The sequence below is a fragment of the Equus przewalskii genome, chromosome 16, assembly GCF_037783145.1.
Source record: "Equus przewalskii isolate Varuska chromosome 16, EquPr2, whole genome shotgun sequence".
Classification (NCBI taxonomy): domain Eukaryota; kingdom Metazoa; phylum Chordata; class Mammalia; order Perissodactyla; family Equidae; genus Equus; species Equus przewalskii.
The window spans coordinates 45,992,298-46,019,400 of record NC_091846.1 but is presented as its reverse complement, the minus strand read 5'-3'; the positions used below and the strand labels follow the sequence as shown (position 1 = coordinate 46,019,400).

The window sequence follows — 27,103 nt, the reverse complement described above, 5'->3', positions numbered from 1 at the left end:
GTCCAGAATCTCACACTTGGTTCGTTGTCTCCCGAATCCTCTCACAGGAAAGTATCAAGGGCAAAATCTTGCAGATATTGAACCAGGACTTTTTAAATCCCCTCTTCGAATTGCATTATGTTCAACAATTCACCTTTAAGTGTGAACCACAGTGTTATTGCCCAGGGAGGGACAGCCCTGATGTTGCCTGGAACGCGAGCATTTACGTCACTGTTGATTGTTTTGAGCTCTTAGTAAGGCTGTGGCTTTGTGGAGGGGTCTCTAAATAACACTTTTTTGATATGTCAAGAAGTGAGCCTGGGAGACTAGAGCAGCAGGACTTGAGTTTTTGTTCTCAAGATGCCTTTCAACTCTTAAAGAATTATTGAGGATCTCAAAAAGCTTTTGATTATGTGAGTTATTGATATTTACTTAACACAACTTAAAACTGAGAAATTATAAAAATATTTATTCACAAGTTCATTTTAATATGTCAATAATAAACCCATTACATGTTAACATAAATAATATATTTTCATTACGAAAACTATATTTTCTGAAACCAGGAAAAATTAGTGAGAAGAATGGCACTGCTTAAGATTTTCGCAGATGTCTGGCTTAACAGAAGACAGCCGGATTCTCCTATCTGCTTCTTCATTCAGTCTTTTATGATGTCACATGTCATGTATCTTCTGGGAAACCCCACTGGATACTCCTAAAAGAGGGAAAGGGAAATAACACAATAGTATTATGACAGTGGTTTTGATCTTGGGGATCTGAAGGGGGTTCCCTGGAGCCCACTTTGAGAACTCCTTGACTACAGCTTAGGTATTTTACTCTATGGGGAGATCTCAAAATGAAAAGTAGAGAGAAGCTGACTCTGCCAGCATTGGGGATTGTGGGAAGGATAAGGGGAGAGCAAGGTCGGAGAGGTAAGGTAGGAAGACATCCTGATCTCTTTCTGGACCCAAGTTCTTCCTTTGTGACTTTGGAGCTGCCTCTATCCGAAGGTGTCCCTGGGAGATATCTCAGAGGAAGGGCACATGTGCTTCGCGGAGGGAGGTGTGAATTGAGCTTTCTTGAGCTGTACCTTGTACTCAGATGGAGTGGACAGGACTCTGAAGGGGGACAGATAACAGAATCTGAATGGAAAGCTCGCCAGAGGGAATCATGGTAGTAAAGATGAAGCCGGCCTGTTGTTGAGGCCCGTGGTGTAGACTTCTTGGGACCAGGACCAAGGGGGAGTACAGCCACATCTCAGGGCTTCTCAGTACCCACTGGAGTGAGTGGGGGCCTGGTCAGCAGGGACCATCACAGACCCTGACTAAATGATGAGAGAACTGACCACAGATACTCGTGAGGGGGCCAGTGGCTACCAGCTGCCACGTCTGCTGCTGAACAGTGGAAAGATCTGCATGTGATTCCCACTTCCTCCTTCTGTCACGAGGCCCTTTAGACTTCACTTCTCCACAGGCCCACCTGCCATCTTAGAGAAAAGCAGGGTGTGGTGGGAGAAGTCAGACAGGTTGGACATATATGGAAAAATAGGCTAAATTACTTCTTTAAAAAAAGTTCAAATAGATAGATTGATAGGAATTAATGGATTATACTACTCAATGTAGTTGATTTCCTTCCCCCACTACTCAATGTGTTGGGACCTTATAAATAAGCTCAGATAGGCATAGAAAATATAAAGACACTACTTTTCTTTGCACATTTGAGTGAATATGCTTAAATTAGTAACTCCATCACAGCTCAAAACAAAGCCAAGAAACCTGTAAGAGAGGAAAGACATTGCACTATTTATTACCCTCACCTCTCCCTGTGTCTACATGTCCAAAACTTCTTACCTCCTGTTAGCCTCAAACAAGATCCTCATATATACCACCTTTTGTTGTAGAGCCTGCAAAGGTTACTGATCTGTCAATTCCCAATCAAACTTTTTGAGTTCGTAATAATTAGCATACTCTACTTTGCTGTATCTATGTGTACAGGTATAATTTTAAGAGTATGTGCTATTCAAAATCATTGAATTTTCTGTGTTGGAAAACTCTAGGGCCAAAAAGTCCTTATCAATGAAATAAGGAGTTTGGGTTTTTTCCCCTGCTATTGTTCTTTTTTCTTCATAAATCTTCTGTTTGCAATAACCTGTTTAATCTATATGACTAATGTGATGTGCTGGATTTCTGCTGTTAGTCCCTCTAGATCTACTCTCCATGCTACTTACTGAGCCTCACTCTGTGCTTCTGGGGGGGATTTATGGGAACAGAACAGTGGGCTTCCTTGCCCACTGGTTCCTTGACCACTGAGTTTCACCAGTGGGGTGCACAAGCTGAACATCAGACAGAGGGTAAAAAGTGAGGCTGGAGTATTTATCCTCCTGGCTCTCCGCCTGCAGTGTTGCCAAAGGCTGGCTGTGTTCCCTAACCTAAGGTGGCCCTGTCAGGTGGCCCTCTCGTCACAGCCTCCCTTGTCTCATGGTTCCTTTAGGCCTGGGGATGATAATGGCCATCCACTCCTACTAGTCCTGGGCCCTGCATTCTCCCTGTAGCTTCCCTACATTCCGCCACAGCTTTTTCCTCCCTCTCTCCTTCCTTTCCTCCCTCTCATCTTCCATCCCTCTCTCCCTCCCTCTTTCCTTCTCAAATATGGGTTTCAATCTGGTAAACTCCATCACAACAATCTTGCGTAGATTGGCAATAGTAAAAGGGCTTTGAGACAGTTAATGTCATAGAATAGCTTTCTTTTTTCTCTTTTGAACCAAGATAGAGCTTTTAAGACAGTTTTTCCTTTCCTTTCTGCATGATGGGAATTCAGTGGCTACAAAATTTCAAAGGTCAGGCGCAATACTTGGTGGATAGCTGATGAAAATATCTCTTGAGTTAAATCTGGGTAAAACTGGTGGTGTAGAACAGTAATTGATAAGAACAGGATTTTTGACTAGTAACAGCTTCAGATTACAGTCAGTTAAAGATGGGGAAATCTGCCTAGGAGAATTCTGAGTCTGAATCGGCTCACAGCAGAGAAAGCATCAAATCAAGTTCATCATCCCTTAAATAAAGAGCAAGCGTTAGATCTCAGGCTAATATTATAACTGAGACTTTGTAAAAGCGATCTTGAATATTACATGAAGATGGCTGTCAGGATAACTGTGTATTCATAACTGGTGAAGCACATTAAGGATTTTCCTATTGACAGGATAAAGCACTGGGACCAAAGCAACTGCGGTGGTGATGGTGCTGCTTTACACGTGCATGGAGTGGTTCTGCCAAATGTACTCTCATTGGTATTTTATTTCATAAAGGAATTCTTGTTTCTCTTAAGGAGTACAGTAGAAAATGCTCAAAATATGGAATCTTAATTTATACCTTCTCTGTGCATAAACATTGGGTGTTTAAAATATGAATCTATGGAGATTATTTCACTACAAGTAATTTAGTCAATCACCAAGTTCCTTAAGGGTTACCTTACTGCAGTTCTTGAGAAGTGTACATTAAACCTTGGACTTCATTTCACATCTTCAATATCAGTCTGAAGCATTTGCTTTCATGAAATTTTGATCTGAGCCCGCTAGCAGATTTGAGAGAGGCCTCTGAATCACCGAGTCAGACCTTTCCACTTTCCTTGTTTTCCATTTATCAAAGTTCTACCAATTGTTCAGACCAAATACAAATGACAACTTCTCGGGAAGCTTTACCGGATCCCCCAAGTCCTAATTAGTTGCCCCTTTACATGTTTTTTTAGCATAAAATATCACATGTACCTTTACTTTAACCTGATCTCCCTCTAATTTATAGTATAGGATATTAAACTTAAACTTCTTTAAAGCATCTTCTTACTTTTGTAAAAAAAATCCAGTACTGATACAGTTTCTCATGCTTAATCAAGATTGTTGAACAAATGAATTAGGTTTAGTAGGCAATTCTTTTTTTTATTAACATATTTCTTAGTACTATGCTCAGTGATGATAACATGTTCTAAGCAAGTTACAGATAGATCATAAATGCTTAGCATGCCACAAATAGAATAACTAAGAAGAAAGATGCTTTTCTCCTGATCCAACTTTAAAAGAGAAAGCACTTTGGGGCATATATAAAAAGGAATTTACAATTCTAACTGGAAAAATTTCAATGAGGGCATGAGGAATTTTGAAGTTTACAGACACTGTCCATGCAAAGGAAGATTCTTTGAATTACATTTATTTTCAACAGGTTTGGAGAACTTGAAATTTGCGAATGATAACACAGGTGAGAAAATTCTGACTAGCAACAGTTCCCTTGTTTGAAACCACTCTTTGGTGCAGAGTTTTCACGCACAGCATGCAAATGCCTGTCATGTTCATAAATCCAGTCACAAATGATGGTTTTACGACCAAACTGTATTTCTTCCAAACAAAGTGGCGGTAATATTTTTAAAAATCTGCAAGCCCTTTGAGAGTCTTCAAAAAGAATTTCATCATCTTTTCTCATTGAAGTGAAGATATTTATAACTGAGAGGATGCTATATTGCCACTATGGGGAAGAATTGCATTCCCACCTAAAATATAGCCACCAATAGTGTACATGTTTTGCATTTAGCATTCAAAATATATGGGGAACAAGATCTAAGTAGATGCAGTAGGATCTAGAAATTAGCCTAAGTCAGCTCTGGAGACCAGATTTAGGGAGGCCTGTAAATCACAGCCTTGGAGTAGAACATTACTGTTCAGAATACTTTAAAATGCACCGTGGATCAGAAACCTTTTTCTAGTTGTTTGTTCTCTAGGTTTTATCAGACTCTCTGTGGTTTCACGGAAGTGAGTTACTCAGGTTTGAAAGCGATTTTTGGATTTTTCTGTAAACATTGAGTCTCATAGATACAAAGTTCCCTGAGGGTCTCTATCTGTTTTCATAAAGGTTACACGCAAAGACTGAAGAATATTCTTTTCCAAGAGGTATTTCTTCCCACCCTCTGCCCTACGTTGTTGTAGAAGATAAGCTTTTAAAAGGTGTTTGTTTTTTTCAGTCCCATGAAAAGCTATATTGCACATTGTCAGCATAACTTCTAGGAACATTTAGGCCATAATTTTGAAGAGCTCATAGCCATTTCAACACTTCAGCAAAGGACACCACGAAACAATATTCTGGAAGACATCTTCATTGATTTATTGACTAGCGTTAATTCCGTCTTCACCAGTGGCCTACGGTTCGGATAAGCCCTGCTGTAAAATGCAGTAGTGCTGTGAAGCTTCCTCTGTGGGCCTGCTAGAATTGCAAAATCATAACAAAAGTCACGGGAGAGTGGGCTGAAATTCACTTTAAGATGGACTTTTCTCTCACAGACTCTGTGCTCTGCATCCTCGAGTCTGTAAGTGGAGCACAGGTGTAAACTTCACATGCAAGACAGACATTTGAATGTCTGAACCTTCCTACTCATCGTCTGGAGCACTTAGGTTCTGTGTTTAACTGCCATATTGGTGAGAGCCATCATTCATTTGTCCAAAAGGTACTTTCTGAGCATCTATTGAGGGCCAGGCATGCTCTTATGCTGTGCTTGCCAGGCTGAACAAGACAAGTCCCTGTCCTCATGGGGCTTGCATCTAGTGGAGGAGAGAGGCAATACACAAGAAAAGAAACGTCTGATGTAATTCTAGAGAATGGTACATGCCATGACGAAGAAGAGATAGGTTAAGAGTTTATTTTCGGTAGGTGGTCATAGAAGCTGTCTCAGAATATATATAACATTTATGTTATGGTCGTATATTTTATTTGAGACCAAACACCAATATATGTTCTCCTTAGGCTGTTGATTCCATTTGTGAAATGTAAGTCTCTGAGTAATGACTCTTGGCATTGGCTAAAAATACACTTTTGAGATCCTTGGTGAGAAATATACCTTTCAAGGATTCTTGAAAAGATCAGGGGAAAATCCTTTGTCTTACCCAGTTAATTGATTATTTTACAAGGCAGTGAGACAAAATGGTCAGAATTCTAGGAGGCAGAAATTATACAAAGGGGTTTTCAAAAATATCCCATTTTGGGCTTTGAGGAGAAGAAAGAAAGAAAAAAAATATCCCATTTTTGTTACTCAAAATAATATTACATAGTAATTGAATAAGACAATAAGACTCACACTATTTTTTCAGCTCTCCGTTGCTGAGGTCGTTTCTTTGTGGTTAACTCCCCACTCCCCTTCTCTCCCTTTTAGTGCATTCCATGAGCATGACCTGATGACTGTTTCTGAAGGGGCAGTCATCCGCACCCTGCAGGGAGGACAGCAATGACATCCAATTACAACTGGGAGCAGATATCCTATTCTTTAATAGGAATATTGCTAATCTTGAATGTATTAAGCATGCATCCTATATCCAGACAGAAAACAAGACCTAAGAACTTTGTGGACTATCTCATGCTTACTTTCCTTTCCCTTATGCAACTTATTGTATAGTATCTTTTGGGACAAAATGGTCAAGGCTTTGTGGTACCAAGTTCAAAGGACAGTAGTAATAGTCGATGGAGCTCATCTTTTTCCAAATACAAGTATCCAAGATGTTTGGCTTGCAAGGCAGGACTTTTCAGTGGTCTCTAGGATTGAGGCTCAGTGAGAGAACTTCTTACTGGTGTGTTTGGACTTCATAGAGCTTCAGGGACACAACTGGATGCTATTCTGAATCTTTCATCTTGTTTGTGAGCAGAATGTGTCAAATGATAGCAGCATTTGAATGCCCAAAAGTAAAAAGACTGACGTCAACTTTTCAGCATCCCCCCAAACATTTTTTAAAGGTCTTTGTAGACCCAAGTTTTAGAGTGGAGGCTAGAGTCAAGCGCTTACTCCTAGTAATATTGGCGTCAATATACAATCTTGGCTGTTGACATGCATAGTGTTTTCTCTTGTAATGATTTATCTGCCTTTATTGGAGAAAATTATTTTGGCTGATTCCACTTTACTCTATTAGCATGCTTTTAGGCTCAAAATAAGGCAAGAAGAAAATACCAGAGAAATTAAACCCTTGGGAATCTCTGGGCACAAAACATTAGAATGTTGCCGTGAGATTTATGTCTCATATTCCTTAAAGACCTCCCTTTTTCTCTATTGTGTTCCCACAGTTTAAGTCATATTTCACTGAAATGCTACTTATTTATCTTACAAATGAGATATTTGGACTTTAATATTTTTTTCAAATCCAGGGAAATTTCCTGACAAATATTTGGAAAATAAAACAGACTCTTGTGTGACAACTATGCACTATTGTTATTTTCTTCTTTTTCTTTTCTTTACAAGTAGAAGAATGCTGAAAGAAGCTTAGTATTTTTAAAAAGTGCTTTTTAAGATATGGTGTCACAACAAAAATTATATAGTTTGGAAATCTTATCAACTATGAAAGTTAGTATTTTTGCCTTTTATATAAACATTAATACTCTATGACACATAGAGAACAATGGCGAACACATTTGTTTTGGGAAATGGGAAACAGGAAGGGGGATTTTTAATTTTTCATAATGGTAAATTGGCATAACATGAAACTTATAGGAGACTTATGTATGACTATATTGTCTTTTCAAACTAGTTTTAAAATATTTCACGAAAGAAACTCACAAATAAATATACATATGTATACTCATATTTTATTTTGAAATAATTTCTAATTTACAGAAAAGTTGCAAGAATTGCAGAAAAACTCCTGTATACCCTTAACTAGATTCACTCATTTTTAACATATCACAATTTTGTCACATTTGGTTTATCAATCTGTGTGTGTGTGTGTGTGTGTGTATTTCTCAGCTATTTGAACATAACTTGGAGACATTATGGCAATTTATCCCTAAATATTTCCTAAGAATAAGAACAAGAATTATATAACCACAGCACGATTACTGAGATCAGGAAATTAACATTGATAACTATTATTTTCTAATATACAAACTTTATTCAAACTTCACCAATTGCCATCCTTCAGGGAAATTTTTTTTCTCTGGTTCAGCATCCAATTCAGGACCATATGTTGTATTTAGTTTTCATCTCTCTTTCTCAATTTTGATTACTTTTTAATTGAGAGGGACTAGCTTTTAATTTTGATATAATTTGAACCTTATAGAAAACACAAAATTACAAAGAACTTCCATATATTCTTTACCTAGACTCACCAATTGTTTTATATATATAATATATAATAAATATGTTGTTTAATATAACTGCTTTTTGTGTGTGTGTATATATATATATATATATAAATATAGATACAGATAGATAGACAGATATAAATGATCAGGCTTTTGCTGGATGGTGAGATCAGATGAAATGAGCTAGAACTATGTGAGGCAAAAATCAAAAGTACATCACGATCTCTGAATGAATTGACATTTATTAAAATATATTTTACATACAACTTTCAATATTCTTCCTCTTTCACGAAATTCTTTGACCAAGAAAGTAACTTTAAAATGTTGACAGGAACCCAGGACTCAGGTTGGGTGGTGAAGTCATAGAAGGGTCTTATGGTTCAGCCTCTGCCAACTTGTGGCTCTAAATTAGAGGCTACAGCAAAGGGAACTCTGAGAACATTAGAATGCAACATGAAGAAGTCTTTTTGGACTTTTTGGTGTATTAACACTTCTCTATAGTTAATAAATATATTCATGAAGTCAGAGAGGACATAGACTCTCAATGTGAAGCAGTTGAACACAGATTCAACACTTTTGAATCTAGTCACAGACTCAATTAAACTCAGGAGTCTTAGTTTAAGCAGCCTTCTTGAAGGTCATTTTCTACTGCTGACAATGGCTAGGAGCCTGAATACTGAAGATTCAGCAGATACTGTATTTGGTACGTGCTAATTTACTGGAACTATATGATCTGATCTCATCAAGAAACTTTTGGATTTGTCACTAGGCTGATTCTGATAAGCTCATTTCCTTCAGCAAGGCAAAGGAGGAAGTCATTTATGTAAGCAGAGATTCATTTTAGACTGATTCACTTCTCCGAGATGAAGGTGAAGACTTTGAAGATGCAATTTCCAGTGAATTCTACTTGCTGAATCAGACTCTAGAGAAACAAGGCTGGCACAGTAGAAGCTCAAGTCAACATTGTTGAAATTATATTCTGATGTTGAATCACCTTTAAATCTGGTTCTAGTATTTTTAGAGTCTAATAACGCAATCTGTGGATTTGGTAAGATGTCAATTATTTCTATCACTGACTGCCTATCTATTTACATTTTCATAGTTTGTGAAGTTGAAGAGAGGAAGTTAAAGGAGATGAAGCCCCAGTCTGCCATTTTTGTTCTTGTTGTTAGCAACCTGGACTCATGATTTAGTGGGACCTGAGCTTTAAACAGTTGTTTAAAAAATGTCTTGGGTTTATAGGTGCGATGATTTTTGCAATCTCTGTTCTGTCAGTGCCTTGGATAACAGGGAATATATTTTGTTTGTGGTACTCTATTACTTTAATTCTGTTAAAATATTTTGTGATCTGTGTCATTTTATTTGAAGCATTTATTTTCCTTAGAGTATTTCTTCCACTTCTTTTTCTAGACTTTTATTTATTTATTTTTTGCTTTACAAAATGAGGTTGTCTATAAAAATCTAAGCCAACCATTTCATGAGAAAAAAGAAGTCATGCAAAAAGAAAATACACTTCTACAGAGCTAGGTTGAATCTTCTACTCTTTAAATCCCTAAAGCATCTCTAAGTTCTTAGTCCACAGTTGTTAATGAATAGATATATAAATCAGCAAGTGCCCACCATGGACCATGAGAATGACAGGTCACTAGTGTAGTAATTAATGGAGTCCTCTTATGATTGACTTACTCTATTGTTTCCCATAGAAAACATCCTTAAAGTGGAAGGAAAAAATCTGGTCCTATGGAACTGTGATATCATTTTATTGGGAGAACTTCTCACGCTCAGAGCCAAAGAAAGATTTCCATCTAATTCTCTATGACAAAAGCAAACTAAAGTTACCCAGGAGAAATGAGGCTTAAATCTACCTCAGTTTTCTTCATAAACAGTGAACATGGTCACAAATACTTAGCTTTTGAAAATGCCAGGTGCTATTACAATGTATAGGTAAGTATGGAATAGCACCTGTGTTCATGGAGGGAATCCTATAGAGATTTCTTAGATATCCTAAATGTCCCTGCCTAGAAGTCTTTAACTGTTAGAATTCATAGCAGCCATCAAGATTTACCGTTAAGTAGAGTGCATAACAATGACAACACCACAAAGTGTAAAGATATTTCTGAAGTTTAAGCACCCACATTCTATATTTTAATTCAAGGAAATACAGGAAGTATATTTGAAAGATCTCTGACCTATAAGGAGTCAATGTGCAGATGGACTCTTAATAAAAGAAGTCTCACACTAATGACATCTGGTGCCAGGGAATACAACAAAGCTTCAAGCAGCTATTATGAGGATTCGTGGGAAATCTTTGAAGACCTTCTTATCCCATGGCAAATGTGTAATTAATATCTGTCACCATGTTAGATGTGAGCTAGACAATGGGAACCAGTGGCATGAAAAAATAAATAAAAAGGCCAGAATGTGTGTATTAAACTGTTTGGAAAGTTCTTGAAAGAACAGAGCATTCTGGAAAGCACAGCTGTTTCAGAAACTAGAGAGTCATGGTGAACCACGAAATAGCTACATCAATAATGCTGCTGTGCAGCAATACCCCTATCATCATCACCACCAAGAAAGGTCATTATCACCTCAGGGACAAGATGAGGTGCTGAATGTGTGTGTTAGGTTGTTGATAGCACTCTACTGATTAAGGCAGAAGAAGCCTGGGACTGTGGTTCTCTTGCCTGAATGAGTTGTCATGTTTTAAACAGTGTTCTGTCCAGATGACATTAAAAAATATAAATAGGTAGAGCCAGCCCTGGTGGCCTAGTGGTTAAAATTTGGCATATTGCACTTTGGTGGGCTGAGTTCAGTTCCTGGGTGCCGAACCACACCACTCATCTGTCGGTAGCCATGCTGTGGCGGTGGCTCACATAGAAGAACTAGAAGAATTTACAACTACACACAACTATGTACCTGGGCTTTGGGGGAGAAAAAGGAAGAAAAAGGAGGAAGATTGGCAACAAAAGTTAGCTTAGGACAAATCTTCCTCTAAAAAAGAATATATATATATATATACATACATATATAAATAGATAGGTAGATAGTCAGTGGACAGGTGTTGGCTACTAATTGTCTAGATTGGATTGTCTAGATTGGATTAACCTGGCTTCTTTGTGCAATAAAAATTTGGCCTGTAGAAAAATGGTGGCACTTTTTCCCTTGGGTGGGTATCAGAAGAGACTGTGTTTGAATAGTTCCTAGAGGTAAATAAACACTTCCTGTCAAGGGTGTACTTGATTTAGGAAAAGCTCTGTAATTTTATCTCTTACCTCCATAAAAAAAAATACCATTGGGGAAAAACGATTTGAGAAAGCTGGAATTACACTAGTTTACCTTCTAAATTGCCTTCATTCAGTAGACAATTATAATTTTACTTTCTCTCGGCAGGTTTGGTTCAAGACTCCAGTTCCTTTCAAAAAAGAAAGAAAAGTAAAGGAAACAATTTTAAGAAATCACGTGAGGTTGAACTCTTTATTGATAGTGAAAAAAAAAAAATAAAGAGAGAGAAATGGAAGAAAGAGTTCACTTTTCACCTAAATCTATTCTCAAATTATGCTTAGCTAATCTACCTATGTTGGAGAGAGTGGAGAATTTCCTCTGTGTTCTTGTACTTGCTCGTCAGACTGCATCTTAAACAAGGAATTTGAAATAAAACTACCAATTATAATCTAGGTTCTTTCCAAAAAGAGTTCTAGTAGTAGGCAAAATTATACTCAATAGAAAGAGGAACAAAATAATTATACTCAATACAGGGATAAAATTGTACTATAAATCAAGAAAGACTTCCTCGCATATATAGTAGGAGAAGCAAACGCATGCTTAACATTGTGGTGCAGAATATGTTGGCTTACTAAATAACAATATTTACAGATGAATTTTTAAATAAAAAGATTTTTTCCTTATCATCAAAAACATTTATTAACACTTCTTGATATAACGATCTATGTCAGGTGTTTTTCTTGCTCTGTAGTTTATAATCCAAGATAGAACTGATTTGAACATACAACAGAATCTACAAGTCAGGCCAACATAATAATGAAAATAGCAAAATGTGTATAGGTAAAGACACAGCTAGATAGTAAGTGACTGGAACGTTTCCTGTCGACACAGAGTAATAATACAGAAAAGGATTTGCTACCTTCTTCTCAATTAAGGCAAGCTTCATGGAAGAGGCCAAAATCAGCCACACCTTCTACCAAGAGGCGACAAATACCTTCCAACATAGGAGAAACTTAGTAATTGAATTTTTCTTGTGTTTATCTTTTTGGAAACTTGTCTAATTATAATTATTTAAAAATTGATCTTTCCTGTTCCCTTACCTGACACTTTCAGAAAAAAGGAAGAATGTGGCCCCTATTCTAGTCACACACACCTTTTACCTCTTTAGTTTGGTGTTTTTCCCCAGGTTGTGCCTAAGCGTGTTTATCACCCATTTTCCATGCTTAATCAAGTGCAAAATTAATAATAACAACCACCACAATACCAGAAATGGATTTGACTAGCACTTAAATTATAAACCATTTCTCCATAATCTCTTTCACTTATCTTTACAAAAACTCTGTGAAGTTGATAGGGCTGATGTTGCTGTCTATTTTTTAAAAGATGGAATCTAGATTGAGAAAGGTCAAATGACCTTGGGCAAGGTCATAGGACTGGTCAATTAGAGGATGGGAGTTGAAGTTCCTAGTTGGTTCTCCAGAGAAAGGGTGAGTCAGAGACGCGGTCGTGAAGCCAGCTGGAGAGAGTACTGAGCCTTCCCCTGCCACCATCCCTTGAGCTGTGCACGCACTCGTCCTACACTGAAATGACTGTCGACTTGCTGGAGGTTCAGGGCGTGGCATTGAAAGTATTCAGCAGGACTAAGACCCCTCAATGTAATGGATTATTTTGTCATGTACCTACATCACCTAGTTATAGGGATTAATTTGGACAGTATAGCAACACAAACTTTATATTCATTGATTTGTATAAATATATCATGTTTATTAATATACATATATTTTGCCTATGATTTAATTTTTTCATAGATATTCCTGAATTTCAAGAATATGTAAACTTATACTAAAGTATTCTAGACTTATATGCTAGTGTGACCTTAGATGCAGCCTCAACAGAAGGAAAAATTACTCTGTCTTAAGTGGAGAGTTGAGGGTGTTTACTGGGACATGACTATACAGGGGTGAAATGAAGTAAATGGCAATGAAACTCTAAATTTCATTGGGATAGACTGCTAATCAGACTCATCCCTGTTTCGCAGGGCCTCCTCTACTGGGAAAAAACCCCTAATATCTTACATCTTTACTCTTTTACCATTTCAGTTTGTCCATGAATCCTGTATTTTACATACACACTTATATATTTACATATACAAATCCCTTCTATATTACTATTTTAAAATATTTTCCTTGATGCCTCGATGCTTCCCTTTTATAAAACTTATGTTTGGTTTACTTTTTTTATCACTAAAAAATATTACTTAGAACATAAGCTCCCACTTTCACCTCTTTGATATAGAAGAGTTTGAGATATTCTTGAATAATTGATGTACCTGTCTCCTCAAAGAGCTGTCATTGAGGATAATCTCATTTTATATTGACTTCTTGAATTTTAGTTTATCATTTTCTCCTCCCACAAATTGTTACAAAATATAAACATTTCCCAAAGTTGTAAGTGACCTTTCACTTTAGGGTTTATAACAGTAATATAATGGAATATTCCTCCAGTCATTACAGCAGAAATTATTTCATATTATCCCTTTGTAGAAGTAGTTTCTAGTAGCATAGAGTAAACTATAAAGTAAGTACTGTTATCTGCATTCACTTAAGAAGAATTACTTAGTAAGTACAAAGCAATTAGGCAATAAGACATGACAGGCATTGCATTTTGGGGAAATTATTATACATCTCAGATGTCTTGAGAGGTTCAGGCCAAAGGCTGAGTGGCTTCAACCACCCAAGAAGTATAATAAACCCTCAAGAACTGCACCACCTGTCATATCTTATTGCTATTATGAAATGGAAATCATGAAACCAAAACAGGGGGAAAAGGTTAGATCTGTGCCCTTGCTGGGGATTACTTACATGCCTATGACATCACTGACAGTTCTATCTGTGTCCAGAGAATTCTAAAGCCATTGCATAATTATTGCACAAACAACACAACTCATTTGGAGCTGCTGCTTCAGCATTCTACAATGCCAACTTTGTCATATACCAGTCCCCCAATGTCCTCTTTTCGCAGAAATCACATTGGTGCTCTTAATCCCAAGCTTTCCTCTTTCACTGATCATACAGCTTCAGGGGCAGGGGAGGGTGAGCAAGAGGAGGTGGAGATTGTTATGTAGAAATAATCTTGCCCCCTAGAGGATTGGAGGCATTTGCTTCCTTGTATGCCTTGCAACACTCCAAGGTCATTATCTCATGATAATCACATCTCCTGGAGTTGCCTTATTGCTTAAGTGTAACACTAAATTTTAATTACAATGAAATAGAGCTCTTCTGGTAGTTTACACAACATCTTGTGTTCTCATTGCCAGATGGAAATAAGGCAGAGCTTTTACTATAATCGCATGTGGTGGTCCTGGGCTCCAATGCAATAAACACATATTGTTGGTTTGTTGAGAAAAGCACTTTGCTTCATGGAACTATCTACTTTCTTTTGGAGTATTTCGAGTTGACAATTTATGAAAAGATTTCCACTTTGTTTAACAATATTGAAACACAGTAACACTCCTACCCCCAATTTGACTGTAATGGGTAAATTTAATTAAGAAAATCAAAATAGAGTGTTGAACATTGATAGATGAGACATTGTTTTACATGGGTTTTATTTTCATGGTTTCTCTTTAGTTATTTGTGCCATTTTGGCACACGATGCACCTGAATGTGCATTTAAAACCTTCTATTTTGTTAATTAACAACCTTATATTTTCTCAAGGATTCACCATATTTTCCCAAGTGATTACTATGCTTATCTTTGTTCTAGCATTTGGGCAGCTTCTTGGGCTTCCCTATCATTTTGACTGTCAATAAAGAAACAATTATTCAAGACACTCGTTAAAGAGTGGCAAGGTAGACTTTATTCAAGGGAGAGGGCATCGTGACAGATGTAGCAACCACTGTAATGGGGTCTTGCAGTGGAGGAAGAGAGACTAGACCCAGCTATGAACACAACAAGGAAAGGTGGGAATTCATAGCCAAGGAGTATGGAGGGAGTCAGTGGATGGAAAATTACTAAGAGGAAACATCGGGGGAAGGAAGATTCTGGCTAAACCTAACAGGATTGCTGCTGAGGGCAGGTCGGTGTGATCAGACATCACCTGGGGATGGTGGAGGAGGAGGAATCCGATTAGATATCGAGGGAGATCAGATCTGCAGGATGGGAGATTCTGCTAAACTATCTTAGCAGGATTCTTGGTAAAACTGGATAATTCAGAGACAAAAAAGAAAGTCTAAAAGTCAAGGACTAGTTAAAAAAAGAGCTCAGAGGAGTCTGATTAGAGTTTGGGCAAGGTAAGAATCTTTGTCACTGCTTCATAACCAGTATTTACTTAACCAGATAGACACACAGTCCTTAGAAAGACTCTGAACCAAGCCAGAGCACATTGGGGTAGCTGGGGATGTGGTGGTACGACCATCCTTAAAGAATGATAATTAAAAAAAAGAAAAATATAAAGTGTGAATAAATAATCTTTAGAATATTTTTATATTCTTATTAATTTGTGACAAAAATTCTAAGTAAAACCACATGCTTGCTGTCAAAATGCAAATTCAAAACACGTCTCCTAACCACCATTCCTTCTTGCCACGTAGCTGCTCTAAGCCACTCCTTTATCACAGTTCTGGGGGCTCCACTTCACCAGCACCGAGGTTGCAAAATTGCTCTCCGATTTACTCATGCTGCTCCTGCCACTCAAGCCCCTGGCTGTTCTTCCAGAACACGAGGCCTACCTTCCTGAGGGCCTTGCCTGGAATGCTCTGCCCTCAGATGCTTAGCAAACCTCTCATCAACTTCACGTCTTTGCTTACACGTCACCCTCTCAGGGAGATGTGTGCTGATTATTTGACTTAAAACTATAACCGCTTCCTGCCTGATTCCTCGATCTACCTTATCTGGCTCTGCTTTGTCTTTGTTCCACAGCATCTATCATCTTCTAGACTACTATATAATTTAGTTATTTCTTACGGTTAATATTTAGTGTTTGTCTCCTGCTACTGGACAGGAACTCTCTGAAAACAAGTATCTTTGTTGTTTTGTTCACTGATGAATCTCGTGTCTAGGACGGCACCTGGTACATATTAAGTGCTCAAGAAAGGGCCTTTGCATGAATGAACGAATGAATAATAAAAGTAAAGTGGAAGCCCCAGATCTTCGGCAGCTCCTGGGACTTCAATGTAGGACCTAGCCTGGCCTTTTCATTGCTCAGGCTTGTCTGAAACAACATATGGAAAAAGGTAAGTCTGATCCTTGCTCCTTATGTCAAAATACAAAGAGCTCTGGCAAGCAGAAGCAGAGAGTTTGAACTTTCCATTTGTAAAGTTATTTCAGAAGCAGGCCCGGGGCTGGCCCTGTGGCTGAGTGGTTAAGTTCGCGTGCTCTGCTGTGGTGGCCCAGGGTTTCACCGGTTCAGATCCTGGGCACGGACATGGCACCGCTGGTCAGGCCATGCTGAGGCAGTGTCCCACATGCCACAACTAGAAGGACCCACAACTAAGATATACAACTATGTACTGGGGGGATTTGGGGAGAAAAAGAAGAAAAAAAAAAGAAAGAGGCTCAATCATTATACCCTTATTTGCTTGTCACCAAATACTTTAAACTATCCAATATCATATCTGTAATATTGTTTTACATTCAAGTGTTTAAATATATATTACCTCACCCACTTTGAATGCTGGTTATTTTCTCAGATCCTCCTATATAATTAAAAACAGACTACCATAAGCAGCCTACAAGGCCTGATGTGATTTAAGCAATTCTCCCATTTCATTTTGTGCACCCTATCTTGGTCATTAAGTCCTCAGTTACACTGACTTTTTCTAAGTTTCAGAGTTTCTAGAACTTTCCAAGTACTTGCTGCTTCTTCAGCATGAAACATCTTTCTCCTGGTTTTCAGGTATCAGCTAGCTCCCTCTCCATCTAAGTCTTAGCTTAAATAGCATCACCTCAGAGAAACCCACCCTAACCAGTCTGTTTCACTACAACACCTGGTTTATTTTATGCATTGCATATTACAGCCTGTAATTGTTATATATTTAATCTTCATTCATTGTTTTTCTCTCCCATCATACTGTAAGCTCCTGGAAGGTAGGCCTCACATCTATCTTTTTCACCATTGTTTCTCCAGCAACTCATGCATATCAGGACTTCAGTGTTTGTTGAATGAATGAAAGAATGAATAACTGGATTAAAAGTTGGGGTAGATTTACTAAACATATGCCTACTGTTGTGAAATTTCCTTGTATTTCATTAATAGTATTTTTTTTCCTGGATCACTGTTCAGTTTAAAAGCTAGCCAAGGACAGGATAGCCTTGTAATAAATGCCTATGGAAAATAGGGGTTTAAAATTTAGGAGAATTTTTTGTTAGTACTGTCTAATCCCCTCCTGGCAACCGAATTCCTCCTTACCATCCCTCATTTCACATAGTAGGGTTAGAATTTGTGCTTTTAAATGCTCTATATTAATTTCATTGATAATCATATTTTGATATGTTTTGGTTTATACAAGGTTTCTCTAATATTGCTAAGGCAAAGGGAAGAATTTAAAGGATGTTTGAAGGATTGTCTCTCAGCTATGCCTTCCATCAGTGCACAGTAGGCTCTATGCAAAGTGTTTCTTCAGAGACAAGTTTCAATGAGAAATCATTTTGGTTCTTGCTCAGCTTGAAAGTTCTTAATATTTCCTTTAAAGTTGTGATTTATACCATGATAACCCAAATTATCACACTATCTGACACCATGAAACTTAATCAACCTTTTATTTTTTCTAATTGGCCATATCGAATAATACAGGGTGTGTAGGATGCCTCAAATTTATTGTCTCACCCTTGATAGTTCAGTAGCAACTAAACTTGATTCTCTCCCTTAGCATGACCAAGTGAAAACATAAAGAAAACATTCAACATCATTTAGTAATTGTCTGGAAACAGGAAGCCAAACTATTATCTATAGCACAGGGCAATTCCATTGTGGAAATTTCACCCCGACTATAACCTCTTATCTTGTTCTGCTCCTACACACGGGTCATATTATGCACTGCTTTGTGCTAGTTTGACAAGAACTAATGTGGATGCTTAAATATTTTAAAGGCTGAACGCTTCAGAATGATAAAATACGGAGCTGATCAACCCTTCCTCTTGCGTTTGTGGTTAATGATAAAGTAATTTAATACTTTTCTTTTTTTTTTTTTTTGGTCTATTAGTAGTTTCAACAACAAACATTAAAGTTCCTTTAAGGAAAAAGCTTCAAATAAGGCCATGCAATGACACTTTTTAACTACAGTTGTTTTTTATTCAGCCATAAAATCTATCTTTCATAAAGAAACCCACTTACATGTCTTACTTCAGTGAAGGTTATTTGTAGACTGAAGGTCTTTTCTTGTCAAGATATGATGAATACCATGTGTGAAGACAGAAGAGCATCAGACCTGTATTAGCTGGAAAACCCACTGATCTGTGAATAACCTAAAAAAGAAAACCTGAAGATTAGCAACGTCGCTTTTAAGAATGATCCATCAAATTCAACAAGCAGATTCACAGAGATGAATCATCTGGTTCCTTTTATACCTACTATACAGTAAAGGTTATTTCCTTTCCCTACAAATAGAAGTTTGAAAATAAAGAAAAGGGAGACTTTGAACATCCTTTGGTATAAGTCAATAATCTTGAAGTGTTTCTGAGTTTTTAGATATAAATCCTTACTAATGACGATTAAAATAGTATAGTCAATTCTTTCAGGCTTGGGTTTCATATTTTGGGGAATCAATCCCTCTTCTTTTATAAGTGTGTGAGAGGGAGGCCAAATTCTCAATATACCTTCTCAAATTTTTCACACCAAACTTTAATTTTATGGCAAGTGAAAATATCTGTCAGAATTATGTTTAGGAGTTTCCTACGTAGCTTGCATAATCAAGTAGCATTTACATAAATGAGAATAATTAAATGAGCTACTCTTTTGTAGTAAGATCTTTTCTCCAATTAACTAAAAGAGTAAAAGATTCAAAACATATAAAAACCATTACATAGACGTGTAGTTTTGTTAAAAGTAAATGCTTTATTTTCTAATTTCTAAAATTTCAAAATAGATTTAAAATACATATCTCACAGTATAATTTTACTCAGTTTTAATATATTGTCTGTGTAGTGTTTTCATTTACTTTTTACATTGAACTTGAATGGACAGAATGAGTTAAAAAACACTAAAAAGGAATCACTGTAAGGATTTTTCAAATTTCTTTCATGTCATGTTTTCAGTAAATAAACTCCTAACATAATTTTAAGGAAATTAATTTATTTTTATCGAGATATGTTGATAATAAAGAGCAAAAAGAAATAAGTACATTGTGATACAGTCACAGAAACTGAATTTTTGCACCTTACTTCTTAAAGAGGATTTCTGGCAAAACATATTTCAGTAATTCAAATTAGTCATTGGGTGATTTGTTTTTTTGTTAGGTTAGCAATAATTTAGATTGAAAGTTTATTTTATTTAAAAAATATGGATTTAATTTTGGGGGGATGTCTTTTGGTGAAATCTTAATCATGCCTATTTAGATAATTAGTTTCCAACATGCCCAACATAATAAAAACTAATTTTTACAGTGATTGAATGACAAACTTTCTCTGTGTTCAAGCAATTAATAATCATTTATGCTTTGATATTAAACATTCTGATAATGTTATTTATAAGCACTTTCATTACGTGGATTAAATAGGAAAATAGAGACACTGTTTCTCAAAGAGTGAGTTATAGTTTCATGAATGAGAAGCTTGCTGTTAGAAAAATTTTAATGTTTGAAACCACTCAAAGTTTTCAGACTTCATCTCTCATCAGGTCATCTTGGAGTAATGAAGAAATAAGGAAGAGCTAAAAATCTTTATCCAAGGACATAAGTCGATTTTGTTTTATATGAAATTTGAGGACATGTTTTATAGAGTGACATTTTTTTCCTTAAAAGTCAAGTATTAACTATTTTAGAAAAAGATTAAGCTCTGAACTTAAAAAAAATTTTTTATGAGTTTCTAAATTTGAGAAAGGCAGTCTCAGTTCAAAAAGTGTAAGAAACGAAAATCCTGTGATTATTAGAAGCTTAAACACTGTAAGAGGCCTTGAAGCTTTCGCCCCACCTACTAGAAGAGCCATAAATCACAGGCGAACCCGGGAGAAAGAACCGTCAGTGATGTTTAGATGCAGGGCTGCAGCAAAGTAAAAAACATGGGGCTTTAGAATTTAGCACCTAAGGCCCAGCTAAATATTATTGATTTTAACTTGAGTTGAAATAGTCACCCGTTCAATTTAATAATCCTTTCTGTGGATGATAAAACAAACTTTAACTAAATAAAACATGGCTTTAAAGAGATGTGGCATTTATGATAGCCAAAGACTGAAACAATTTAATTAAGCGATAATGCTCATGGCGCTGGAGCAATAAACAACATATGCAGTTGATTAAATGCAGGAGGGAGTTCAGGGTGAAATCCTCCTTTTGGAACGAGCTATCCACAGATCCTCCCCGTCCTCTCTTCTGGTGGTGCAAGTAAGACGTAACTGCTGGAGGACCTGAGACATTTCCTTTTCGCGAATTTCCCCTCTGCTGTGCTTTGTGGCCGTGTTTAGCCAGTGACTGGACTAAAGATAGAGTTTTAGGCCAGAAAATGATCATTCCTTTTCACTCAAAATTGAAAATTCCTAGGTCTGTTCTTCTTTATAAAGTCTACAGATTTTCTTATGGGAGCCTCTGGCTTCACATGGCATTATTGGTGATCACTGAGGAATTAATTTTTTTATTCCTTAGATTATTTTAGGGTTTGTATTTATGGTGCTCCAAAAATGGGGCTCAGTTTCTAAATGTCAGTTGCTTTCCAAAAAACATCTTGAATAATCTGAGACAGGTACTAGCATGGAAGAGTATCAGTAATTGAATTCGGTTCCAGAAAGAAATCTAGACTATGGCCAATTCCAGAAGGCAAGAAAAGAAACCAGATGAATTTAACATCAAAGTACTATGTTCTGATATTAGTTGCAGAAGGTTAGAGCAATTAGAAGAAACTTTTTCTTTTAAAAAATCTCCCTATAATTTTGCTTTTGGAAATTTGGAGATAGTATGTTGCAGATGAATATATATTTCACGATTCAATTTTTTGTTTAAAGACATATATGTGCTGGTACACATACATTTCTATATAAGTTCAGGAAATCTGGGAAGATTGGAAGGCTATGCACCAATGTCTTAATAGTAGTAGAAACTAGCCAGTCTTCATTTAAATTTTAAATAATGTAAGTGATCGGGTTATAGGTAATGTTTATACATATGTGCGCCTTTCTATACATATTTTCAAATAAAAAATGAATATTTTATTATAAAGTAAAACTAAAATAACATCCAAAACAAAAAAAAACAAAAATAAAAACATCCACACAAATAAAAATCTTTTGGATTCTGCCACCGCAACCCCTGCTAAAGTGTATACAATCAAAGTTATTTTTATAAAAATATATTTACATAAAAGTGAAAAATAAAAAAATTTAAAGTATTTAATGTATTTTTAAAAACTTATTTTCTTCCAGCTATTTCAAATTCTTTATTAAAATTAAAAATAAGGAAACAAATTATTAATGGATATAAATAAATCAAAAGTACTTAAACAAAACTCAAATTTTCAATTTAATATTTTTTAAAATTGATTTAAATCTTACTATTTTTGTTCAGATAAAATAATTCCTGATTCTAGTGTTCTGCGACCATCTCATTGACTATGTAAATAATTAGTATTATGTTTAGTGCAAGTGTCATCTACACCTACATATATACAAATTTAAGGATAATACAAATTGCTTTATATGGCAAAATATTTTTCCACTGCCATGTGCTAGCTATTGCAAATTATATGCTAATTCATGAAAGTCATTAACTTTAATACAAAGAGAAACAAGAAGATGACTGATGGGCACTACTAGGAAACAACACTTCTGGTGCAAGTGTCCTTTGTATTCATGCTCTCTGAGAGGAATAATTTAAATTAATTAATATGTCTTCTTTGTAACCTAAGTGCTTCTGCTGCAGGTTGCCACACAACCTACAAAACTTAGGGCATTGCAACACGACTGTTTTATCTTGAGGACATTGGGCAAAGAGACACAAAGAAACATTTCTGTGGGGCCCGAGTTGTTTTGGATACAGAGCAGATGTTTAAGACCATGAATTGTGCTGTGCCACTGCTAAGTGAAGCATCCTAATGATAGAGTTCCCCGTGTGTTTTTTTAATACATTTAATTTTGCATGTGTTTGTGATATAGAGGGGCTCATAAAACATGAGGTCCAGGCAGGGCAGGTCCCTCTTACCTGAGTCTAATGGAGGTATTGTCTATCTTAACTATATAAATATTTATTGAGCTCCTGCTTTGCCCAAGGCACAAAACTAGAGAGAAACATAAGAACAGAGTTCAAATTATGCTCCTGTTGAACGCGTTTTTAACATCTTAGGGATGGTGTGAGGTAAGAAGCAGGCACTCTCATAAATGGTACCAGTAGAAGGTGGACTGGAAAAGGATCGACATGGAAGATCCAAAGATTAATTCCAGTTGTGGATATCGTGGATTAAATCGCATTTGAAATGGACTTTGAAGAACTGGTAGGGTTTAAATAAATAAGGAAAGGAAGGCATTTTGGGAGCAGGCAGTTGCTTCTGAAAAGAGATGAAGGTGGGTAAATTTAGAGTATGGCTTAGGGAGACGGTGGACCGACTGGCGTGTTAGGCTGAGGAATTTGTATTTTAATCTATATGTTGCGAGGAGTGTAGCAGGTTCTGGAGCAGAGATGTGGTATAATCACTTGACCAATTTAAGTATACACTTAATTGAAACGTTCCTGCTTATTTAAATAATACCTATGCAATAATGGGCTTGTCAAAGCACAGAATATGGATGAAATTTGATGAAATTAAATATTTAATGGTCACAAGTCCTTGTCTAACGCCATACTGATTTAAGTATAGGCATTTCCCAGAACAAAAGATGGATTATAAAAGCTGGGTATTTTCTTCCTTAATTGCTGCGGAAGCTAGTCTCCAGTTACAGCTCTGAGCTGTAGCCAATGTAAGAGTGTTTCAGCAAAAGTTAAATTTAATAGAATGCATTAATTCTTCCCCGTAACAACCAGAACCCAACACAAATTTTAGAATGCATTTACAGTATGTTAAAAGGGCAGACATTTATAAGGATATAACAAACCTCCTTGCTAAGTTTTAGCTAGAATATAGGAATATAAGCTACTGCACTGTAAAATAATCAACTTCATAGTTCTTTTCAAAAAATAAGTGGCATATGCACTTACGAAGCAACCGATCTTATGGAGAAAATTTCAAACAGTGTTGGCTATTGCTAATCGAGTTGTATTTAGGATTGTTTTCTTTAATAAGTTTTATCTTTTGAGTGAGGAACAGAAGATTCCATCTTCTGTTATTTTTTCTCCTATGAGAATAGAATTATTTTTTTCTTCTATGAGAGGCATTAAATACTAGCTTAAAACTATTAGGTGATAAACATGGACAGAAAAATAATCACAAAAATCTAAATAGCCCAATCTAAGAAACTGGACAGACTTAGATAAAAGAACATGAGCTACATTTTTGTTTATTTGCTTCTCACTGACAGCAAGATGTTGGTTTTCTTTTTATGTTCAAGAAATACCTAGAAAGTCACTAAACAATTGTCACTATTCCAGTTTACCTTCAATATTGTGGAATAGCTAATTAGTTTATTCCTCAGATCAACCACCATTTGGAGTGTTCACCAGTTCACATTCAAAGAGTGTGGAGACGAAGAGTCGTTTTAGACCCAGAGCAGAGGGATGGGAGTGAGAGACGCTGAGATTAAGCAGCTTTGGGCTCTCTCTCGTTAGACTCCACATAGTCCTCCACAAACCCGTGTTCTGCACTGAAAATAAGATCTTTTCTCCAACATCTGTGAGAGGGAAAATTCTCATATGGAGTGTGGATCCAGACATGAGTTTTATCTTGTACGTGGACTGAAGAGGATTTAGTAGGGACATCTGTGGTGGATCTTGCTAAACTAAAGAGGTAGGAACATATGGCAACAATAAATATTATTACACAATGTATAATCACACTTTAATATAATTTTAGTAATCTGCTTTCCTTAGACAATGTTTGCCATTCTGAGGTGAACTCTTCACTGCTCTGCCCCTAATTTCTCTTTGAACAGATTAATTTTCCTAATTGCTTATTGCTGTGGTATTTAGCCCCTTGTCATAGCTCTTTAACTAAAGTATATAAAACTATATTGCATTCAGAATCAGGAAATATTAAATGAGATCCAGACCTCAGCAAATCAGAAAACTAATTAGCAATTTATCTAATTCTATGAAGAAAAACATCTTATTTTTAATGTTCTCATTAAATGAATAATTTATTCTTTAAAGAAGCTTTCATTTTAAGACATTCATAAAAACAGAAATAGTGGAACTTTAAGCAAAGTAATGAGCACGTTGATTATCTTAAGTTTCTTGAATTTCTCTAAATAATAATGCAAAAATGATTTTATGAATTTCTAGAAAAAATAATTACATCACGTAAGGAAGAGATATATGACTATGAGAATAGACTGCTTCATCTTGGATACATGTGTTACCAAAAAACATACAAAAACTGTTTTGTGTAATATTACCCAACTAAAACAAAACCTATGTAAAGCATTAAAGGAGTGATTAATGTCAAAGTCCCATTTATAACAAAAACTACATTATAAATCAATTAACTCTAATTACAAGTCGATTGATATAATCACTAGTTATGTAACAAATGATATGAGAACACATATCTCGGTTCTTATTGTGTTCTGGTAATTCATGACCATATGGACATGCCATTATATACATATACATGCAACTCAGGACAACATGATGAACTGAGTTTAAGCCAGCTTGAAAATGACCGAGGACTGATACCAGACTGTGCTGCTGTATCATCAAAGATCTTAAAAAGTAATTGAAAACACTCACCTTGTCTTGCTGCCTTGGAGGTGCGCTGGCAGATTATATAGCTGTCACTGGAACATTAAACCAAAGTATGAGAAGCTAACATATCCCTTAGGAAAGAGAGATTTGTTAGAAGGTGTTAACGATTTAGCATAAAACTTCAAGGTAAGTCAAGCAAGTCTGTGCCTCTGAAGCATGGCTTTTCTCTCTGTGTTGCCCTGCTGTTTTCTTAATGGTGTGACCAAAAATCTTTATATTGATTGAGAAGCTTCCATGAAATCTAAATGTACGAGATCTCCCAGCCTTAAGTCACTGATAACCACCACTCCTAACTCTAGGATACAAAAATACCATAAAAACAATAAGTTAGAGTGGGAGATCATAGATAAAGCAGGAGAAAGGAATAGCTTCTGAAAAAGTTTATGCAAGAAAGTTTAAACATTAATTCATTGACTAACTGGTTAGTCGTAGTAGAGACGGACCAATCAGTCAGTCAGCATCCGCTGGTCAGTGGCATGGTGGCTTCCTCTACATGTGCGTGATCTTTTCCTCTCTGAGTCTGTACTCCTTTATCTGACACACAAACTCCACAAAGTTTTTAACGTATCAGTTTTTAGTGATGCATCTGAGGAATTAGAGCTCTTCCACTCTACAGTAGTTGTTTGATATGTTGACTATTTTATTGAACTGCTATTTGTCTCTTGTAATATATCTACTCTTTCTTCTGCTTTCATTTCTCCTTCCTATACTGTAAGCTTCATAAGGGCAGAAAAAAAAATCCTGTATCCAACACCAGGGAAAGCATTGAATAAATAATGTCATTGCTTTGGATTTTGAGACAAATTTTCACTATCATTTAATGATGACTATTTGTGATATAGCCCTGAAAGAATATTTATAACCTTTTCCGGGAAATATATCTGTTGTTTTCTAACGATTACAGACAAGTGTATTTTGTACTATGTTGGAGGGATTTTCTTATTATTTAACAACTCTCAGAAAATCATCATAGTTAGTAAAACCTCATATTTAATCTTATTTTGCCTTCCTTTTTTGGTTCCCTTCTTCCTCCCTTATTTTTTGCTCATGTATGTTAGAAATAGAAGTCATAGTTTTACTTTTCTTTTCAAAGAAATACTTTGAAAAATTTTTGAAGTAATATAGCTTTTTCTTTTGGGGATCTAAAACAATAATTCTGTGAAATATAGACTAGAGAACTATGTTGGGATTTTCAATTTCCCTATTGGAGAGTTCTCGAGATTTGCAACAAGAAGCAGAAGGACGAAGGTGTTGTAAAAAGTTAATCTAGAGTGGGCTGAATGGAAAAAGGCTTAAAGGGGTTCGATTGTGTCAAATAGGCATCTGAGCCTTCTTTTTTCAAGGATAAAATGTTAATTTTTTTCAAGACTGAATTTAGTTGAAATTCTCCTCTTCCTCTATAATTAAGTAATAATATGTGACAATGCATGAGTTATTGCATAATAATTCATACCTTTTTGCTTTGCTAAGAATGAGGCCATAGGATGAGTGCTTGTTTAAATGCACAAGTTATGAGTTATTATATCATAATTCACACCTTGAAGTACCATATTGTGATTATAAAATGGCTCTGTGCAAATATTATTAATTTTTAAAGTTCAGAAATAAATTATTAAAAAATAACACATTATGACTTCAAAAGAACCTCTCTAATGTGAATTCATTAAAAATGGAATGAAAAATAAATTTATGTACATTGAACCAGAATTATATATAATTTCTCTTGATGAACTATTTTCACTGACATACTGTTGTGAAGCATATGCTCCA

The 27,103-nt window shown here is 36.1% G+C and overlaps 1 long non-coding RNA gene across 1 annotated transcript; it reads right to left on the bottom strand.

Annotated features, from left to right (window-relative positions):
• Positions 1 to 456: 456 nt before the first annotated feature.
• On the bottom strand, positions 457 to 26,106 carry LOC139076480 (uncharacterized). The gene is made up of 4 exons (XR_011528129.1): positions 25,319 to 26,106; positions 18,634 to 18,764; positions 6,091 to 6,220; positions 457 to 694 (listed from the first exon to the last, which is right to left on the bottom strand). It is a non-coding gene; the product is annotated as an uncharacterized lncRNA (long non-coding RNA).
• Positions 26,107 to 27,103: the final 997 nt, after the last annotated feature.